General features: G+C 35.8%; 1 protein-coding gene and 1 pseudogene across 1 annotated transcript in view; one reads left to right on the forward strand and one right to left on the reverse strand.

The window, feature by feature from the left end:
* Positions 1-22,856, reverse strand: part of MCTP1 (multiple C2 and transmembrane domain containing 1) — a 453,050-nt gene that overhangs the window by 318,413 nt on the left and 111,781 nt on the right. The window lies entirely within an intron of this gene.
* On the forward strand, positions 18,041-18,165 carry LOC112480745 (annotated as a pseudogene).

Raw genomic sequence — 22,856 nt, forward strand, 5'->3', positions numbered from 1 at the left:
AGTTGAGTCCTTCGGACTTTCAGTATAGCTAACCAGAATTTGAATTGATACACTGCTAACAAACTGATGAGTTTGTCAAGCAGTGAGTACTGCTCTATTTTATTCTCAAAACCCACTTATCCTAATAACTTAAACCTCCCACAGTCTGTTGACTTTCTCTTTTCATTCTCCTTGCCTCCACTTAAAATCTTAACATGCCAAATTTGCTTCAGATTTTCTGGAAGAAATAAAAGATCACAGACACAATTGAAACACCCAGATGCTCCTTCCTTTCTCTCCAAAGGTAAATACTCTCCAGGGTTATCTTTTATCATTCCCATATATCTTTTTATACTTCTGTGAAATATTTGTATATCCATAACAAGATATTGATGCATGTTTTATGCTTTATAAAATGGTACATAGTATTTAGAGCCTTTAATTAATTTTTGCTTTACATTATCTTCTTGGGATTTACATGTAGTTTTGCAGTTTATTCTTTTTAATTGCTATATAGCATTCTACTTCATGTATCTGCTCTCCTGTTGGTGGACATTTAGGTTGTTTTTAATCTATTGCTAGTATTAAACTACTCTAATTCTCGTACATGTGCAAGAATTTCTTGAAAGATATACACCTAGGAATGGAATTATAAGGTTATAGAATATGCATAGCTTTACCTTTACTAGATATTGCCAAACCACATCCCAACATAGACTAATTTATAATTCAACTGGCAACGTATGAGAGGTGTTGTCACACTAGAGTCTTGCAAACAATCTCCACAATACTGATATTCCAGTCTCTAACATTTTTGCCATTGTGTATGACTGGTATAGAATCTTAATGTTTTAATTTGGTTTCTTTGATTACACTGAAGTTGAGTGTCTTATCTTATTATTATTGGCCTTTTTCCTATTGGAGTTGTTTGTCTTTCCCTTACTTATTTTTGGGAGGTCTTTGTAAATCACCCTTCAGTGTGTGGTTTGTTCCATTGCTTATAATGTCTTTTGCTATTTGTTTATTATTTTAAAATTTATGGTTTGTTTTTAATTAAAAGTTTATTTTTTCAATTATCTATATTTCTTTAGTTAAAAATCTGGTGAAACTTAAGTAGTCCTTAGTCATTATTTCTAAAGCATTCCCAACATTAATGTCTATTAATCTGCATATCTAAAGGGGAACTGAGAAGGATTCCTATTTCCAATGAAAAGTTCAGTTCATCATTTATTAAGTACCTGCTATATGCCCTCTACTGTATCAGAAGGTATAAACATGAAACAGCCGATAGAATCAAGATATATACAGTCCAACTGAGGAATAAAACTTGTAAGCAGATGACGACAATGATGATAAAATGCAGAAGTAACCATGTCCCAGAAATTGTGCTAATTCAGTATTTAATTTAACAATGGTTTAAATAAGTTGGAGTAAATGCTATTATAAGAGATACATACAAGGTGTTATGGAAGCATAAAGAGACTATGTTATTACCTTGCACCACGAGATCATTCAAGTCATAAAGTAGTGAAATTTGAGGAAGTATGAACCTATGAGATATAGTAAGACCTACAACTGACATTTCAATTTTCTCAAGCATATCTATTTTTCCAAGTAAATCACTCATAAATTAATCCTAATTTATTTAGAAGATTAATAAGAATTAAATGTGAGATTATTCATTTAAAAAAAAAATGCTGCCTTGGGAAATAAATTCATTTTTACAATTGGTGATCCAATTACATAATGACATTGTCTCATTCATTAGACACAAAGTTTTTTTAAAAGCCAGTAGTTCTTAAGAATCATAACAAATAGTACTTCTTCCTATATTGAATTATTAATAATTTAGAACATTGAAGTTAAAAATAAGCTCATTCCTTTAAAAGATTCTGTGGTAAAACATTTGTAAATAAAGCATCTAAATTCATCTGTTTTATAAATGCGATATTCACATTATGTTTCTCTCAGTGTAGGTAATAACTATAGCCTTTTAAAAAGTGTAGAATATAGGAGCATTTAATATTCTTCACCCAGGAGGAAGAAAAGACTTGGGCTAGAAACAGAAAGGGATGGCAAGCAGCATTACATATTTCCTGAGGAAAAATTAAGGGTATCGCACTTCCTTGAAGCTATGAGCTTTACACTTCAGTCCTCATATCACTGTAACCCTCTAGGATTTAAAATGTATAATGTTTTCAATACTTGAGGGTGACAGTGAAATGAATCTGGAAATGAGAAAATAAGACTGCCATCTGAGAGTTAAAATTTGAAATAAAAATACAGTACATACAGATAAATGAAGGCAACTTCAATTGTTAGAACGGAGCAAACTGAAATGTCTAGAGGCACACATACATTACCAGCAGGTAATGCTGATCAGTGTCAAGGACCAGTGAGGGACATGGGGAACTGAATGAAGGGCAGGACTCAAGACTCATCTAAAGGGGATGGCCTCTCATCTCCAGAGGACTGACCTAATGTGGGAAAGGCCCAGGAAGGCCCGATCTCTGAACTTTTCAAGAGAGGCTAGAGATCAGGTTGGTTATATACATACTCCTGATTCAAATCTTAGCCTCTGTACAGTATAAGAGGTAAGCAAAAGTTTTTGAAGGCCAAATTTGCCCCAGGAATAGCTAGTCTTGGATCCTGAGACTGAATTAGTACTCTCTCTGGCATGGCAATAATCTGATTGAACATCCTGACACTACAGATAGAAAGACATCCGTTAGACGAGGAAATAAGTACAAAGCAGTCTCAGAAGCAAGCATAGGCAGTGGCCATTCAAACGCTGAGAGAAAGTGCTCTGGGCCGGTGGCATCTGCTTTTTTATTGTTCATCCTCCTCTTATTCTGTTAAACCCATGAGTCTGAGAACAAACTGCCCTTCTTAGTCCAAGCTCACCAAGCTGCTTCCTGATTAGAATTTGGTATCTAGTCGGCATGAATTCAGGAAGAACTTTTGGAAACTTGAGGGACTTGAGGAGCAACTCAGCAGCTTGTTTCATTATAAATTTATAAAGTGATAGCTAGGTTAGAGGTGCAGCCTGCCTACAGGCACAAAATGGGCTGGGTGGGAACTCGAGCTGCCAGGCCGCAGCAGTTTCGCTGCTCACTGTAAATGGAAACACTGGCATTCTGATTCTGTTCTTTAGTTGTATGAGCTCTGTTAATAGGCACCTGGCTCTGGGGGACAGACGGGCTCCGGAACTGCCGATAAGTGTTGTTTCTGGGTCCACATGGCTTTGGGCCAGACCCTAACACAACTTCACCCTGCAATGCCTCTTGAGAACTTAGGTGATTTATCTTAAAGCCTCCCTTACCCTCACTCTGCCCCCACGGTCATCCTTTTCAAAGCATCCCTACATGGTTCTCTGGAGGTCCAAAAAGTGACCTAGAGGTATGAAGTGGAGAATCAAAAATAAAACTCAAAGAACAGGGAAAGAAAGGTCACAAAAATAAAATATATATTTATAATCACTGGTGCTAGGAAGCAGAAACTATGCTATATGCTTGTTATAGACCATCTCATTTAATTCTCAGAAACTGTGATGCTGGTACTACTTTTGGCAATTATTCTCTTTTACAAAGGAAACTTAGGCTTAAAGAGGTTAAGTTGACTACACAAGCAGTGAAGCTGGGATTAGAACCTGAACACTCCAACACCGTACTATGTCATCTGTATACTGTATTTCACATTTTTTAAAACGTCAAATATTTATGATGCACTTAATATGCCAGGCACTGTTCTAAATACCTTACCTACATTAACTAATTTCTTCCTCATAATAACCCTATGACAAGTGCACTAAAATTCTGATAAGGGACCTGAGGTAAAGAGAAGTTAATTAACTTGCCTAAGATTATACAGCTAGTAGGTGGCATAACCAGGATTCAAACTCAGGTGGTCTGGCTCCAGCGTCCCTGTTCCCTGTCTCTGTGCTACTCTCACAATGTTCCCTAGGAGGAATTGATGAAGATTGAATTTTCAATACTAATTTCAGGACTATTGTAAGTACAATTTTTCAAGAGAATGGATAGAAACACAAGGGAAAGAAATCTCTTATGTCATACCATTTCTCTTGATTATATACCGATTAGAGATATCTGAGGAATGCAGAGCAAGTAATAACCATAAAATACTACAGGTCTGGCTATATCCAAGGAGGGTGACAAATTTAATCTACATTTTTTTTTTCTTCACTTTCTACTGTAGAGGGAATGAAAGGAATGAATACCTTTTATTTCTGAATTTATAAATCCTAGGAGGTAATGACTGGGGTATTTTTGAGAAATCTAAGATGAGGCAAATATTACAGAATTTAATTTGGAGGTCATTTTCTCTTAAAAACCAAGTAAGTTTAATTTCAGAATAAAAGCATATCGAACATAAAGAAATCGATGTGGCTACCTTCTACTTTAAGCCAAACTTTCTGTTAAACTTAAAATGGAATGTTCAGATCCATAAATTGCCGACTTTTATTAAGAATAATACTTTGGAATTGATTTGGTAAAAATAACACCTTCTGACTCATATTGTAAATGTGAAAACTTTTCTACTTAAGTAGTGAGAAAAGGCCTTCATTGGTTCCTATGCCACTTAATCTAACTTAGACATTTTCGGCCAGGGTCTAAGAAGGTAATTCTATCCTGAATTCAGAAAATCTCTTTAGTCTTGGATCTATCCAAGTTCTCCTACATTCTCTGCAGTTTGATTTAGTGCAAAAACTCTTTCAGGAAACCACCATCCTGGGAGACTGAGCATGCTACTGAACCAGTTCATAAGGTGCCACTGAACAAAAAGGGACCATACCTACAATCCTTTTTTGCTTCCAGCCATCTGTTCTGTAAAACAGTCCAACCAATTTGCTTAACACAATTTATATAGTCTGGTCATCAAAACATAGCTTACTCCCCGCCCTGGCAATACTGCTTCCTGGTCTTATACTTCATAGAATTCTCAGTACAATCCACAAAGTATTTAAGAGAATTGTTCTGGAATAGGAACCACCAATTTAGACTAAAAGAGATAGAGACAGCACAAAATGAAAGTGGACTTTAGACACTTTACTGACACTGTGTGGATAGTAAACAGGCCTAGCAGGATATTTAGTTGCAAATGCAGCCTTTTTCTTTTCTTTTTTTTCCTGTTCTTTTTATTTATTTATTTATTTAGGCACAAAATGAAAGTGAACTTTAGATACTTTACTGACACTCTGTGGATAGTAAACAGGCCTAGAAGGATATTTAGTTGCAATTGCAGCCTTTTTCTTTTCTTTTTTTCTTTTTCTTTTCTGTTCTTTTATTTATTTATTTATTTTTATTTTTATTTTTGTTTTTTGAAAATAAGGGCTGACTCAGAAGGCAGAACCAAGAGCCTAGAGGACAGAACCAGGAGCTGAAAGGGCAATTTCCAGATGTAGGACCACACCCTAATGAAGAAACTGGCAGTATGAGCCTGGCTGGATTTCATGCTCGTTATGTGACATTGATTGCTGTGTGTCTCCTGCTTTTCGGCCCCTGTCACTTTAAATGAATATGTCTGTAGCTGTTTACCCCTGCCTGCCTTGTCACTGAAAACTGGATATTGTGGGGGTGGGGGAAATGGGGAGATGTTGGTCAAAGTTTCAGGTATACAAAATAAGTAAGTCCCGGGGATCTAACGTGTAGCATGGTGACTATAATTAATACTATGTTGTATACTTGAAGTCTGCTAAGATTGTAAATGTTCTCATCACACACAAAAAAGGATAACTATGGGAAGTGATAGATATGCTAATAGCTTGATTGCGGCAATCTTTTCACAATGTATACATATATCAAAACATCATATTATATATCATTTATATATAATTTCTATTTGTCAATTATACCTCAGTAGAGCTGGGGTTGGGAGAAAGGAAAGTTGGGTGGGTGTGTGCTGGCGGGGATAACTTGTCTCTTCAGTTCGGAATTCCTCAGATTTAGCCGCTGTACCCAAAGAACTGCACTTAAGGTGCCTAATCTTCACCTAGATAAAATACTAGACTTCAAGTGGATGTTTAGATATAAGGATCTTGGGGAAAAGGATGAATATATTTTGCATGGGAGATTGATGTGAGTTAGAGCTGCACGGCAGATTATCGAAGATTGTGTTTTCCATAAAGGACCACACACAAAAAAATCCTTCCCACTCCATATGCTCTTCTATGTGACTTTGACATTCCACCCATCGATAGGTGATGGAAAGTTCCTTGAATCTGGAGAGGATTGTGACTATTGCAGAAGTGATGTTGTGTGACATTTGAGGGTTGGTCTTAAAAGTTGGTACAGCATCCATCTGGTTTTCTTGAGGGCATGCTCTTATCACCCAGTCACCATACCCAAGGAAGCCCAACCAGCCCATGGAGAGGCCCACAAGGAGAAAAAGCCAGGCTAATAGCCGCAGCTGAGCTTCCTGGAAATGGCCAGCACCAAGTTTTTGGTGTTTGAATAAGTCTTAAAAGTGGATCCTCTAGCCCCTAGATGAGTTATGTAGTATGGAGCAGAGATAATCTGCCCTTGCCAAGCCCTGCCAAATCTGCATATTGATGAACAAAATAAATGGTTGATATATCTTAAGCCACTAAGCTTTGGGGTAGCATATCATGCTGCAACAAGTATCTTCTTATTCCCTCCTTTGGCTGTTGTCTTCTCTCTGCATTCCCCATGACTTTTATAAAACGTAAAGCTGATCAAGTCATGTCTCAAACTTCTCTATTTTTTTTCCATTTGAATCTCTGCCATCAAACTGTAATCACCTCGAGGTCATAAATGATTTCTTAGCATTAAGTAGCATTAAAAACCTACTGAATAAATCAATTATCAAAGTATTTCGGTCCTGGAACTTTAACAGGATCTATAATGGAGTCTTGACTTATAATATGTAAATTCTATGAAATTGAATTACCAAATTGACAATACTGTTGATTTCCCTTAAATGAATCTAAGGTAAACATTTTTAAAGAATTAATTCACTTGCCAATGTTAAAATAGTTTGTACTTATAACTTGAGAGACAACCTTGATGAAAACACCTTATGACTAAGGAAATACAGTCGGAAAAATTACACACATTTCTTCATAAGCAGTTGATAAACTTTTGCCTAAACCTTAAGAAGCTGACTTTAACACTGAACTATAAGTACAACCATAGTTCTCCTGTATTATATAAAAGCACGGCATTATAAGCATTTCTCAATATCAAAGTATAATTTTTGTTATCATTTCTGAGAATTTCTAATTTTTCTGTTAGCACAAGATATTATCCTAAATATTTTTTATCCTAAATATTCCTTTACTTTGTCTGTAACACACAACCACTCTGAAATTCTACTTGAAACAAATTCTTGGTATTTGTACTTTTTGCTTTATTTTGTTTTGTTTCTTAGTGATTGCTTCTGTCCAAGGCAGATTACTTTCTCTTTTATTATTTATGTTAGATTTTTTATGAAACCCATTTCTTCCAGGAGTTTTAGGTGTGTGTGTATGTGTTTTGTTTGTTTGTTTTAATGAACATCTCCCAAGCTTTGCGATAGCAAAGAACAACAAAGTTAGAAGGAAAAGATCACAGAGTGAAGAGCAAGGTCAAAAGTGAATACGGTTTGATTTATTTGTAGACAGTGAGTACTCAGGGAATTGTGAAATTAACTACATCCAAATCTAATTCCACTTTACAGTGTTACCCTAGGGGGAAAAAAGGTGTTTGGCTCTCTCATTTTTAAGTTAACTTTAGGATTCCTGGTTCCAGGTTATTCTGCTTCTGTAAGTCTCTTACATTTGTGTCAAGTACAAGAAATTAAGTAGTAGTCCCTTGTCTTTGTACATTATGCTGGATTTGGGCAAGGCTGAGTGGAAAAGCAGCCTGAAGTTGATGACTCTATTTGACTTTTGCTATATTTAAATTCATTGAAGAAATGAACTGATATGTCACATTGGGAGGAGGGTTGTGACAGTGGATTTGAAATAAAGTGGGAGGTGAAGAGACTTCTGTGGGTACCTTGCCCTGAGGGGTGGCAACATCTCTTAGGGGAAAGCTGGTATGTCCCATTTATGAAAGTGGAACCTTAGACACTCCAAATGGGGACTCAGAGTTAAAATTAAGCTGATTTAAAGACACTGAAGTAATATGATATTTATCACACATTGATTTTGTGGGCAGAGACTCATTCAAAAGTGCCACATCTTCAGCCAAACAAACCTATAAAAGCACATGCCAGTGCTCCATCTGTGCCTCACAAGAGTATTCAGTATTTCCATTGTGGAGATTGTGACTTCTTGAAAGATTTGATAGAGACAAAAAAAGGCAAAGTATTTCAACAGCTTTTTTAAAGAGGGTATTAAATACCCCGTTATAGTTAGTGGACAAAACACCAAAGAACTTTCTCATTCTCAGTCAGCTAAAAAGGAATTTCTTAATTGCTTGTTCAATTTGATAGTTTTAAGTTTATGATAAAAAAATAAACCTCTTACAACCAATATAGCTTCAGTTGGTAATGACAGAGAAACTTCCAAGAGAAGTGATTATATGCTACTCGGCTTCTGCTTTGTTGTGAGACTTAAAGTAGTGAAGGAGAAGAAAGAAAGACAAAGAATGCATGTGAAGCAAGAACGAGTAAAGCAAAGATGTGCTTCAAAATCCACTTGAGAAAATAGGCCTGCTTAAAAGAGCTTCCATAAATGGTTGAAGCTCTCATTCTTGCAGTATGCTAAAGCACAGTAGCTTTGCACATCTTACAGAGCTAAGTGAAATAAATGGGAGCAGAACTTTAAGAACAAAAACTAAACACCATAAAAGGCCTGAAATACCTTTTCTTAGAATGAGCAAGATTTTAATTATGAAGTCTTTTTATGAATATTGAGTAGAGCAGAGAATCAGTTGAATTTTCAAAATAGTTCCCCAACCCATCAATGAATATTATATTATTCTAAAATATATATTATATGCAATATTATTCTAACTAACTCTAATGGGAGCCCCTGCTACACAATTTTGTGATTCCACTACGTTTTTGTTTTTCGTTGTGTTTAAATATGTCATGCATTATAATTGTGGTAGGTCAGGTGGCTTCTACCATGACAGTGAATTGTGATTTGTAATACCTTTTTCCCTCTGATTATAATGGTAATCAATATTTTACATATTAGGAAAATACTAAAAACATAGCTTAAAAATTGTCTACAATATCAACTCTTACAAGTAACTAATGTTAACATATTTATGTCCTCAACAAATATTTATTGAATACCTACTTTGTGTCAGGCTCTTGTCTTAGAATAAAAATACAGCAACATTTCCATACAGCTAATGAGAAGAGCCAGAAAATAAACCTATGATCAAATAAATAATACCAAAAACTAAAAAAGTAATATGAAGAAAATAAAATAAGTTAATGTCATAGTGAGTGGCTGATGAGTAGAGAGAATGAAGAGCTTGAACAAGCAAAGGAAGGTTCGTCACTTTGACAAGGTAACCCTTGAGCGAGAGCCAATTGGTGGGAAGGAAGCAGTTGTGGCGAGACCTGGGGAAGGTTATTTTGGTAGCACAGGCCAGCACAAGCAAAGGCTCTAGGCAAGAAATGATCTTCTGGTGTGGAAGAAACAGGCGAAGGCCTGTGTGGCCACAATGTAGTAAGAGATGGGTAGAGTCAAAGGAGAGGGGCTGGATGGAGGCCTAATAGTACAGGGTCTTAGAAATAGTGGAAAGAACTTTGGATTTTATTTTGGTGATTTCCATGATGGGAATCACATGATCTCTTTTAGGAAGAACACTATCGCTGTTGTGTGCAGGTTAGATCACAGGAGACAAAAGGGTGAACATGAGTGCACCTGTCAGGATATTGTTGCAGGAATCCAGGTGGCTTGGATGAAAGTGTATTAAGATTCAAGATGTATTTTCGGTAAAGGTGATATGAATTGCTAATAGGACAGATCAGAAAGTAAAGGGAAAAAAAAGATTACAGATGATTCTTAGGTTTTTAGTCTAAGCAATTGTGTGCTTAGTGGTTTTATGTGCAGAGTGCGAAATTTCATAAATAAAGGTCCTTTTATCACACAGTAAGATACATTATCAAAACTGTACTCATTTTGTTAGCTTTTAAGAAGCTCAGAGACAAAATGTGTTAAATTATATTTATCAGTATCTGAGATTTCTGACATATTTTTATTGATCCACCTAAATAATTTCTTGTCTTTTTTCATTATTTATTTAGGGTCCTATTTTATAAGTAATACTAGGTTTACCTTTTTTTAACAGGTTAAGGTTATTATTAATAAAAGTATGATCCCAAACAAGGACACATCCCAGATTCTGAGACTGAGCGATACTTATTCTTATTGGTCACTTTTATTTCTTCTTTTGTTATGGCTGACTTGGGTCCTTGGCCTATTTTTAAATGTGTGTGTTCGTGTGTATTTCCTCACTAATCTAAAAGCATGATTTCACTCATATGTGGGATATAAAGCTGAAAGCAACAAATGAACAGGACAGACAAAAACTCATAGACACAGACAACAGTTTAGTGGTAATCCAAGGGGAAAGGGGAGGTAGATAAAGATAAAGGGGTGGTCAAATACATGGTGATGGAAGATTTGCCTCTGAGTGGTGAACATGCAATGCAATACACAGATGATATATTATTGAATTGTACACTTGGAACATATAATTTTATTAACCAATACCGCCCCAATAAATTTAATTAAAAAAACACATACTTTTTAAAAAATACTAAGAATATTAACCCTCGATCTGTATGCAATCTCGATTTCTCATTTGCCTTTCTGTTTTGTTTTTGGTGTTTTCTTATACATGAATATACTTCATTTTCACACAAATTTATCAATATTTTCCCTCATGATTTCTTGTCATAATGGTATGCCAGTTAAATATTCACTTTTTGCACTCGCCTTTCCAATCTATTTCAGACTAAATCAATCATTCATTAAATGGGGTTTATTGTGGGCTTGGTCTTAGGGACACAGTATGCTTTCGTTACATAACTGCATTATTTCTGGCACTTCCACTTTTGAGTGTTCTGTCTTCCCAAGATTTTCACTGCCAACTTACTTGACAGGTCATAACACCTAGCACAACTAGTGATGTTGTTATTTCATCACTGCATATCTCAGAAATGAAATTATCAAGTCAGTTCAAAACATCGAGTCAATTCATCATAGGTAAGAGCAAAACAAACCCAACCAAGCAATGAAAAAGGGCAAGAACTAAATTCGAATACAGATAGAAATGAACTAAACTAACAGTTTGCCAAATAGATCACATAGCCACATAAAGCAAACATTTATTCCAAGTATTCCCACCTAAAGAGATAAGAGATTCCTAAATAAATGACTGACTCCCAGTCTGAGGCAGGGAAAGCACAAGGCGAATTTGGGACATTTTATGCCAGAAAGTGACAACACACTCAAAGATGAATAGGTCATGCCATAAGAATAAAAGATCCAATAAAAGATCTCCAAACTATGAGTCCATAGTAGCATTAGAGAGAGAGAGAGAGAGAGAGAGAGAGAGAGAGAGAGAGAGAGAGAGAGAAAGAGAGAGCGCGAGAGCGAGAGGAGAAAAATCTTCTTTGCAAAGTATCCCTGCCAATAGACACAGAAGGGAGACTTCTGGTTTATGGTCCAGCATATAAGAAGCTTGGAATTCATTATGTCATCACAGCAAGTAAAAAGCTGAACAAACTAAAAAAATCTATGACTTAATCTGGCAGAAAAATGTGGTTACAGGGCAAACCACTGCTTCTAAACTTAGAGGTCAATAGGCAAATACAGAGAATGACAGCCTAATGGAGCAAAAAAAATCCACCAGCAGAAACCTCTATGGAACCAGTGCCAAACCAAGATAAACCTAAACTGTAATTGACACATTGCTGGAAGCTCAATGTGAATGTCTTAGAGTTAAAAACTCAAGGGAAGCCCAGTCTAGCCAGCCTCAGCTGACTCAACAGCTAACTGCAGATTCATGAGTGAGTCAAGCCAGTACCAGAAGAAAAGCCCAACTCAGCCCAGCTCAGCCCAGCCAAAATGCCAACTTGTAGAATTATGAGCTAAATAAATGGCTATTGTTCTAAACTACAAAGTTTAGGGGTGGTTTACTATGCAGCAAAAGCTTACTGATACAGTACCATCCCTAGTGAGTACCATAATATCAGACATTTAGAAGGCACACATCACAAGTTGGATAAACATATTGTTGAATAAATTAATCTAATATAATGCCCATGGTATGCCAGTGGTGTGCTAAGTACTAAGATACAAAGAGAACAGGCCTTGTCTGTCATCAAAAAGCTTTCAGGCTAGAAGAGACAAACAATTTGATGCTATTTGCACAAGCTATTGCAGCAATCCATGACAGTGGTCCACTCAGGGTAATGTGGGAGATGTCCAGGCCCAGATTAGGTGTAAGGTTTAGAGAAAGCTCTGTGAGGAGGTGATTCATTAACTAAATGTTAAAAAATTAGCACAAGTAACTAGCTGAAGTAGTGGGGGTTGTGTGGGTGTGTGTGTACTGTACAACCAGAGAAAGGTAAAGAAAGCTATAAACTAAACTGCTCAGGAAACTGGGACTGGAGTAAGAGGGGAAGATGATTACTGTTAGTGGTCACTCTATTATTAGCTATGTGGACCTAGCAAATTATTTCTGCTCTCTAAGTGTTCATTTCCTCATCAGCAAAATAGGGTATGAAGTGTACTTGGCACTGAGAGTTGTTTTGATCAATGAATAGAATAATCTATGTAAAGTACTCGCACAGTGCCAGCATATAATATGTACTTAATAAAGAATGTTTATTATTGTTTTTATTGTCTTATTGCCATAAGCACATATTTCTTTGAATTTAAAGGTATGTCAACAAAGTAGAAAATAAATACTAATCGAAGAGATCATCGAACACTACAAATATATATGTAAACCCTGGAAAGAAGCAAATTTTTTATCTGAATTTTTATATTACATGTTTCTATAATAAATCAAATAAATAAAAGTGGAGAACAGGTTTTTCAGACAGAACGGACAGCAAATATAAAGATAGGGCAATGTGAAACTATATGGCACATACGTGAGAGTGCAAATAATATGAGCAAAACATGATGTGCAAGGAACGGGGTTCTGAGAGATGAGGCAAAGAAAACAACAAGAGCTAGGTCATAAAGGACCTCATATATAAAGCAGAGTTTGGAGTTTATTTCAAAGGCAATGAGAAGCCATTGCTACATTTTATTTGGAATTATATATGTAGCAGTCTTAGAAAATAATGAAAATATACACTTACTATTTAAGTAAGAGTGAGATGAGGACATTTTATATATTCAAGTTTTGGGTGCTTTCTCTATAGATCAGCGCTTCTCCAGCATAAGGGATTCCAAGTATTAAGACCCTCTACTCTAAAAGGGTTTCCAGGTCAGTAGATGAGACAGCCTTGGAAGCAAAGTGCCATAATTTAATACACTCTGTTGTGATAGAGAAATAGATCAAGTTCTATGAATATAATGGGTTGGAAGTGCTAACCCATTATATTCTGGGAGATGAAGAGGTGCAGGGATATTAAGGACAAAGCTTTAAGAACTAAGATTTGAGTGGTGTACTAAATGAAATATGACCCCAGGCTCTGTGAATTCTGTGATCTCTAATTTCTCTATATGCCAAGCCTTCCTATAACCCTGCCCATCATATCAGAGTACCATGTCTATTCCTGCATCTGCTGCTTGTGATTACTGACATGAATGCCTTAGATATCAATTATAAAATGAAGAATTATTAATAATATTATATAACCTGGGCCCAATAGAATTAAATTACAAACATTATTTAGATTTACCCCATTCCCAAATCCCAGAAATGAAAGTTAGTATTTTCACCTGTTGCTCAGAGAACTCAAACTTACAATAGCTCTCTAAACTCAATTAATTAATCAATCACACAATTTCACAAAAATCTGAGTTGATAATTTTGAACCTATGGCTCTCAAGTTCATCAATTTGAGATTTTGTTCAATGTCAGATGGAACATTAAAAGCCATATGTTATGATTTATCCCATGAAATTTGAATGTTTGGAAAAACGTAAATCCACAGTGAAAACTTAAGCTAAATCCAATATGAAAACTTTAGAATAGCTTTGTTATCATATGAGCTACCATATTCAGTTTAGCAAGAGCACCCACTGGCCACCTCTCCAATCCCCAGGCATAAGCAGCCACCACGTATGGTGGCACACAGTGACCCTTCTTACCAGAAACCCTGTCCAGTGTATCCATATTTTTAAGTTTGATATTTGTGTTCAGTCTGTGTTCATCTACACCACAATGTGCACTTTTATTATGTTAGCTGTTTTAAATTTAGCTGCTATACCAAAATCTACTGCAAGAGCAAGTATACACTAAAGAATAGATACCATGGGTTATTTATTTATTTATTTATTTTTAAGAATTAGCTTTAGATTTATTTTTTTCCATGCATAAATTTCTTTATTTTTATTTATTTATTTTTAAGGCGACATTGGTTAACAAAATCCAGTAAGTTTCTGGTGTACAATTTAACAGTAAAGCATATATATATATATTGCACTGAGTGTTCACCTCCCATAGTTAGACTTCTTTCTGTCACCACATATTTGACCCTTTTATACCATGGGTTTTCCTATAACACAAGAAAAAATTCTCAGCAGTTATCAAATTTCTGACTAGGTTGGGAAAGTTAAGTCATTATCTTCAATATCTAGTGACCCTTCCTTGCTTTCATAAAGTGTCTCACATATAAATAGGCAGGACTATAAATGAGATGAATATAAAATAATGTTCCTTTGGATAAATAAAATCCCCTAAGCTCCTCCTTTACCATGATCTATTATGAAAAAAAAATTTTTTTTCTACATATTCATGTGCCCCATTAAAGGCTACTTCAAGTGGTGCTAAAAAGTTTCCTAAAAATAGACCTGTAATGCTTCATTCCAGTATGCTGCATACAGTCTGTGTCATTCTCATACTAAAGATATTCTCAGTGACTGAGAACAACTTTAGCAGCTCTTGGCCAGTTAGTAAATTGTGGAACTAAGGTTTGAACCCAGCCAGTCCAGTTCCAGTCTTTGCTCTTAACTACCACTTTCTATGTCTCACTATCATTGAAGCTAAGGTTGATATCCCAAGAAAACATAGAAAACACTTAGTACATGTTAGCTATTATTATTTTTGTTTGACTTGAGATATATACATACACACATATCTATAATATATTATATATTATAAATGTGATAATTTCAGAAAATCAATATAATAAAAAAACTAAACAGAGGAGTAAGAAAAAATTAAAATATTACTAGTAAATTAGGAAATAAAAAAAATAAAAGGTATAAGCTGTATTTCTGCCATGTGTTTTCTTTGGTTTACTATGACCATTTATTGTTTTGGTGAATAGTTCTGACCCACGATGACTGCAAAAATAATACAAAAGGGATAGTGCTGAATCAGATCTTCCACAAAGAAATAAAAGAAGAATATCATGTTGAATGTTAAGATGAAATTTTGTAGAGGCTCAAGTAACCTTTTAGGAAATCTAGGAAACAAAATAATAACAACAACTACTACTAAGCAATGGTGAGACTACTTATTTCTTAGAAGGTCTACCCAGCACTACACATTTCACAATCATATCCTCGTGTAGGTTTGATACACCCATGTGCGAATGTAAATGATAATATGAAGACTCACCTTTTAAACTTTATAGGAAAGGTTCTGTGTAAAATAAAAGATTCTTACCTAGTATTTAAATTAATTTGCTGAAAAAAATATTTTCCAGTGTATTAGTACTTTAATGCAAATATAAATATTAATAAAATTAATTTTTAGATAAAAATATAAAGAAGACTATTATTTGATTATAACTGTATATTCCATCACAGTTAGTGAAAGCTTATTTATATTCAAGTAGTAATTGATATGAAATTCTTTAAAGGTGAATTAATCTTTTCTAATAAATTGAAATATTCATAACATGAAATAAGAGTAGTGTACTGATATATGAATTTGCCCAACATCTCAATATAATGAAAACAAGTTTATTTGACTCTTCATTGAAATCTTATTATATTCTGTTAGAGCAGAACCTTGCTTTCCAATATTCTTAACTAGTATGATTTTTCCAGACATTCACAAAAAACACAATGTGAATCCAAGTTACCAAGAAGTAATATCTCAAGAGTAATAGAGGGCCTCAGAGAATCATATTTGCAAACCAAGGGAGAAAGAGGAAGGTATGCTGTTAGGTTTTAAAGAGTTTTTGATATGACTCTACAGCAAGTTTCAGTTTCACCTTGGCCTGACCTCATGACTCTATGACAGTACCTTATAAGGAGATTCCAGCATAGTGAGAACTCAGAAATGGACTTTCTCACAGAACTTGGAGTCATTAGTAGGGCCTCACTTGTCTGCCATGTCTTGGGGAGTTCTGGAATTAGTTTTCATGTGAGCACTTGTAACTCAAAAGACATTTTTTAAAGCATCCTAGGAACTTTTGTAAAGTACCGTAGAAACTTGGGCCAGGGTGCAGAAAAGATGTGTCTCGTCTCTACACTCCAGAGACCCTCTTGAGAATGATGGGACATGCAGGGAGCTTCTGCCACCAGGGTGGAGCTCTGGGAATGCTGCTAAGAGGGAAGTCCAGGAATTGTCCCTTACGAGAGCTACCATCAGGAATAGCAGGGAAGAATGTCAGGCTAAACAAAACATGTCTTAGGATGTATCCATTCCAGCATGATTCATCTTTAAGAGAAAAATAATTCAGTCTACAATGGGCATAATATCCAAGACAAATATGATGATTAAGCTTTTAATATTCTCCATGCTGAGGAGGGAGAATACATTTTCCCCACCACATCTTACAGTTTTAGAGGCACAGAAACTCCAAGTGGAGGCTTAAATCTATTACTGAGTCCTTAAAAACACCACATCTACCAGAAGCATATAGCCCATTGGAAGGAGGTTAATCTAGTTTCAAACTTACAGTATATTTGCATTTGTGATCTTGTTGCCAACTGTTACCATTCTTAATTTTTAACATTTCCCTGGGGAACCAACACACCCCATTCTTAGAACACACAATTTCAGTGAAGCTGACCATAGGTAGGCTGTCCCTGACCCAGGTCTGGCCAGAATACAGTATTCCCCTGCACAAAGTAATAGGTTCAGGGATCATAAGGCCACCTAAGGCAGGCCACTGAGACTCAGAAGATCGGACCAGGACTTGTGCTTAAGGTGTCTGCAGAGACACTTCTGAGCAGGCTAGCTGTCAGGGTGACATAAGTCTGAAGCTGTGGGAAGTCCCCTTTGCCCCCATATGCAGGGAACCTGCCATACTGAGGACAGAAAAATCCAGATCAGAAAGAGAATGGGAGAAGCACGGTGTTCTGATGGCATTGGAGAGATCCTTGGATCCTGTCAAGTCTGAAGCCACATATATCCCTGGACATGTCAGATCCCTGAGCCAATAATTCCTGTCTTGTTCAGTTGGATTTGAGCTGGCTTTTCTAACACTTGAAAGTCAAAGAGTCATGACTTACCTTACTCATATTTCTATTCGCCTCAATACAACAAACATTAACAGGGGACCTACTGAGGGACAGGCCCTGTGCTAGGTACTAGGACTACAAATATGAGCGAAACATAGTTGCTGATCTCACCAGAGTTCTATGCTTGGCAGTAAACCTAAGATTTAGAAGTTCCCTACAGGGTAGCAGGCCATGTGCTGTTTTGAAAGCCACATGCAGTTTTGAAAGCACAGATCATGGATGTCTATACTGACCCCACCTCACTGGACCAGAACAGTCATTTTGAAGGGCAAGGAAAAGGAACATACCCAATTAGTAAGCATGCTTTTAAAAACGTAAGACTGGAAGTATATTTTTACAGACTAATAGTAAAAGAATAAAATTATTGAGAAACTATTCTATGAGAACATTTATCATCTAAAAACAGTATTCTAAAACACGATAGTAAGTTTAAAAAAAAAAAGCAGACTGGACCAAAAATAACAATATAGCATCTACGGTCATGCCACCCTGAACATGCCCAATCTCATCTGATCTCGGAAGTTAAGCAGGGTTGGGCCTGGTTAGTACTTGGATGGGAGACCATGACTACCTAGGAATACCAGGTGCTGTAGGCATTTAAAAAAAAAAAAGAAAGAAAAATAAACTCATACTAAATTTAGTTGAGTGTTATGACAGAGATAAAACAAATAAACCCAGAGAGAGCATGAAACACGGGCACACAATAATTTAGTTCATTTGGTTTTTTATTTCAAATAATTTACTTTGACAGCATTAATCAATACTCATTTTCAATCCAAAAATGCATGAGGAAAGGGATTATCTTTCCAAATTGACATTTACTTAGTTCATATAATGCATCAGGTACTCTGGAGGACAGAGTATTAAGACGATTCAAGACGTCTGCTTTTAATAAATGAAGAGTAGCATTTCCTCCTAAGAATATAGCAACATCCTTCAAGGAAGTAGATGAGACCATCATGCTGAATCAAGAAGATCTTTTCCAAAGATCTCATATTAGTATCATTTATCATATATAAATATTAACACTTTATTACAAAAGATTTTTAAGAAAGTCATTATAAAAAAATAAGAATTAGCATGTAAATTTTACAGAAATAAATCTAGTAGGAATACAAAGGTTGCGGTGTACAGCAAACCTGAAATAAAACTAAGTAAGGTTTGCCTTTAGCCCTAACTTTTCTGAGCCCTGAGTTTTGCTATAACATTCTTCAGGTGGCATATGCCCCTCACAGCCATTAATCTGGCAAGTTCTCTAAATTCTAAAGGTATTTCTCTCCTTTTGTCCAAGTATTGACCATTCATTCAAAATTCTTAAGCAGAAAAGAACGATATGCTACTAGGTATCCTGAAAAGCCAATTTCTTCAGGTAAGATAAGGCTAGGAAAACTTCAATCAGTTTTCAGTCTATTTAGTCTCACCATTCAGAGGCAATATGAATGGTTATACAATAAGGGAATTCTGGGGCTCACTTTCCAATAACATGGTTAAGTCAATGTAAAAGAATTAGCCAAACCAATCTGAGTGTGCACCACAGTTAAGAAAGATAAGACATATGTGCTCTGCATTATTCTTTATTTCCATACACTGGGGTTTATTTTCCTTTCCCCAGTCTCCTAGTAACAATTTCTTTAAAGACTGAGCCTTACCTCGGCTGCCCTAAGGAAAGAGATTTTTTTTACTATCTCCTCAAGTGCTCTTCATTCCAGATACAGTTATAGGAGTGGCCAGCCTGACTCTGGACTCCACGAGGAGGTCCAGATGAACTGAGAACCTTTGCTAAAATTCAAGGCAGCTCTCTCCTGCCAGGTCCCAGGCTTTGACACGCCTTATTCACTGGCACAAAGAAACCTCATAAAATAATTCACAACAAGGAGTTAATGATTAATAGCTAGTTTAATGTGTTATGGCTCAAACACAAGCCAGTAATATATTTTAAAAGAGCAAAGCAAAGGGGATGGAATATTACATTGGAATCTCAAAGACCTCGGCAGCTTGTAAAGTTTGTAGACCAATAAGGCATTCCAGCAGCCTTCAAATCAAATCAATTTCATAACAGTAATTTCACCGATCATAAATGAAAGCTGGCCTTGATAACAACTGGCAAATCACCTATATCCAGATACCTTTCCCATTTGCACCATCCGATATTGTTTCTTATGTGTTATAACACCCACCAATACAGGCAATAAGGTCCTTCACGCCTAGTGAATGCTAATAAATATTTGTGAAGGGGTCTTAGCATGGGCTGAAAGAAATTCAAAATAATCAACACAGCCTTGAAAGGAAGAAAATTCACAAAAATATTTATAGGTAGAAACAATAAGTAGCTATCTATTGTTTGGTATCTACTATAAGACAGATGATACTTTAAAAACATTAAAATAATATGGCATTCAAAAGAATTACAAAAGAATTCAATAGAAGTAAAATTGTTTCATTGTAAAACCAGTCGATGCCTGGCATATGAGGATTACCTGACAAGGACATGTTCACTCTATTTACAAGTTTAGCAATAGCATGAACTAATCAACATACAACCTGAGGTCAATGGCATTTTTCCTTCAGGAAGCTCAGTTGCCTTCATAGATCACCCAGAATTCAGGGATGTACATTCAGCACATTCAGTCTCAACCACTTAGGTTTCCCTTAACACACAAAAAAACAAACACACCTATTTCCCAGTATAAGAGGATGTACTCTTTAGGCGAAAGCAAGAAAGCAAGGCAGAGTATCAATGGAAAATTAAGAATGATACAAAGTAGAGTCAATTTACAATGCTGAGGCCCAATAAAATTCTAAAAGCCCCCCAAAGTGGACGATAATTATAAAATCATTATCAGATTCACTTATATTTTAAATATCTTTTTCTCTGAACACAAATTCTCAGATGATGAGGATCTTTTCTTGCTCACCAGGTGAAGTGCTTTATATGCTAGCCATATTCTCTTTACTCTTAACTCTCCTTTCAGGCAATTCCTGATATAGTGAACACTTTATAACTCCTGTCCCTTTAAATTTCAGAGTCTTCAAACTACAGATTGAAAAAAAATTTTAGTACAGAAAGTCAAAGCTGGATCATCAGGTTCAAGTCTAATTTTACAATTGAAGATGGCAAGAACTTGCCTAGAGTCAACTATAGGCAGAAAATAAGATCAGAAGACAAATCTACTGACCTGAATGAGGAAGTTGTTTCTTACACTTATGTCTCTGAGCCCAAAAGTTCTCAGTCATTACATTCTGCTGTAGGTTAATACCTTTGTCAGAAGACAATTTCCTTATATCAATACATTGTCAACTCAAATGTTTGCAGACAAGCAAAACAAGTCATAGGTACTTTTGCATAAATTCCCATTTCCTTTTAGAAGGAATATGCAAAATTAAAAAAAAACAAACAAACAGTAGATAGCTATACTGGGTTCACAGAATCACCCAACAGAACCATTCATAGACTACGCCTATAACAAGTACATTATTAACTTGTGTGTTGTAGACCAATGAGTGTTTAATACCATGATATCCTAGTTATCTCTCTCAAGGAATTCTTACGAACACTCAGCTAGTGGGCATGAAATTTTTTCTCCAAAGAAACACAATTTTCAAAACAAATTACCATTGAGCTTTTCACATCTTTTCTAATCTGCTGTGATCTACTTTCACTGTGCAGAGACAAGTTACTCTCTAACAAAATTTGTGGAATCCCTGCCATAATATTGATACTGTGAACTCAGCGAAATTACCCACTCTCACCTTGTTCTTTGAGTGTTTTACTAGAAAGCAGCTGCCCAGCCAGTTACACTTTCCAACAATCCTTGAACCTAGATAGGGTCCTATCTTACCAATGGCATGTAAGCGCAAAGAGATGTATGTCACTAACCAAAGCGAATGAAAGAAGGCTGTGTCTTTTCTCTAACCTTTATCTTTCTCTTTCTGCCTGAACACAGAAGACTCTAAGACTCCCAGCAAATAGCACAGTCCAAATTTAGAAGGAACCTGGATTCTAGGAAAGCTCAGAAACACACACATGTGAGATATTATGTAAATGAGAAATAATCTATTGTGTTAAGCCACTGAAAGTTTTGAGTCTATTTTTTATAGCTACTAGCAGATCCCTAAGTGATACATCCATAGGCAAAGCAGCCATCTAGATGTTAGTAGATGCCGATAAACATGACATAGAATATATTCATTATATTATTAAATGTCTCCTCTGTCAAGTTTGCTCCCAAGATCACAGTTACTAAGCTAAACTAAGTTCAGCCGAAATTCAGAAGTTCTTATGGTCAAGCTGAACATTTTTATTCTGTAAGTTTTTATTATATCACCGTGGTGGGTGATAAGGTTTGCTGTGATGGCACCTGATCTCAGATTTCTGCTGTCAAAATGTCTCTTTAAGTTTCTGAAATCCAAAGATATTTCCTTGGGAATCTTTATCTTGAGATCTCAGTGAAACAACCCATCTTCCCCAGTAGTAGGCTCCACAGGAGAGGGCATATTATTGTTTAAGGGGGTGGAGGGCGGGGAAGCATCAATTTTTGGTGCTAATGTGCAAGATTCCTTTGGAGACACTTTACAGTCTGCAATAAATAAGGTCCTAAAACACGTCCAGATGTCAAGATTCTGACTAAAATTAAAGTTGTGCCTCCTTTTTAATTAAAAAAAAAAAAAACGTAAGATATAAATCTCCTATGGCCAATAAATCTTTGTTCAATGATGACTTAAATTCTAGTGGAAATGTTTATTGTCTATTTTGCATCTGTTTTTATAGTAATTAGAGATGGTGATACCTTCTTAAAAGAAAACAAGAATAGGGGAGCTAGTTGTTGATTCCTGACTAAACTGGGAAATGTGACCATGAAGGTGCATTCCCTTCAGTGGCATGCTTAAGGACAAAGGCTTGAAAAAAATGGGAAGTACAGAGTCTCACAAAGTTACTATCAGAGCTGTGGCAGATGGGATGACCAAGTTTGAGATCCTTTGCTTTACACCAAACCAAAAATCTATTTTCAGCTTAGTTTATAGTTCGTAATCTCAGATGTTGCTCACATAGCTCACTCTCTTAAACTGTTAAGCAATTTCACCCCTTTTAACTTTATGTCATATTCATCAAAGAACGAGGTGAGATTATCCAGAAAGCTTTTTGATGTAGATAGAACTTTTTACTTAAAACTATACATACAAAAAATACCATTATCTTGGAAAAGGATCTATTTCAACTAAGTTGAACATGAAAAGTCAGTGAAATGGTTTTTCCAATAATTGATACCAAAGAACTAATTTCCTGTTA

The sequence above is a fragment of the Pteropus alecto genome, unplaced genomic scaffold (genome assembly GCF_000325575.1).
Source record: "Pteropus alecto unplaced genomic scaffold, ASM32557v1 scaffold20, whole genome shotgun sequence".
Classification (NCBI taxonomy): Eukaryota; Metazoa; Chordata; class Mammalia; order Chiroptera; family Pteropodidae; genus Pteropus; species Pteropus alecto.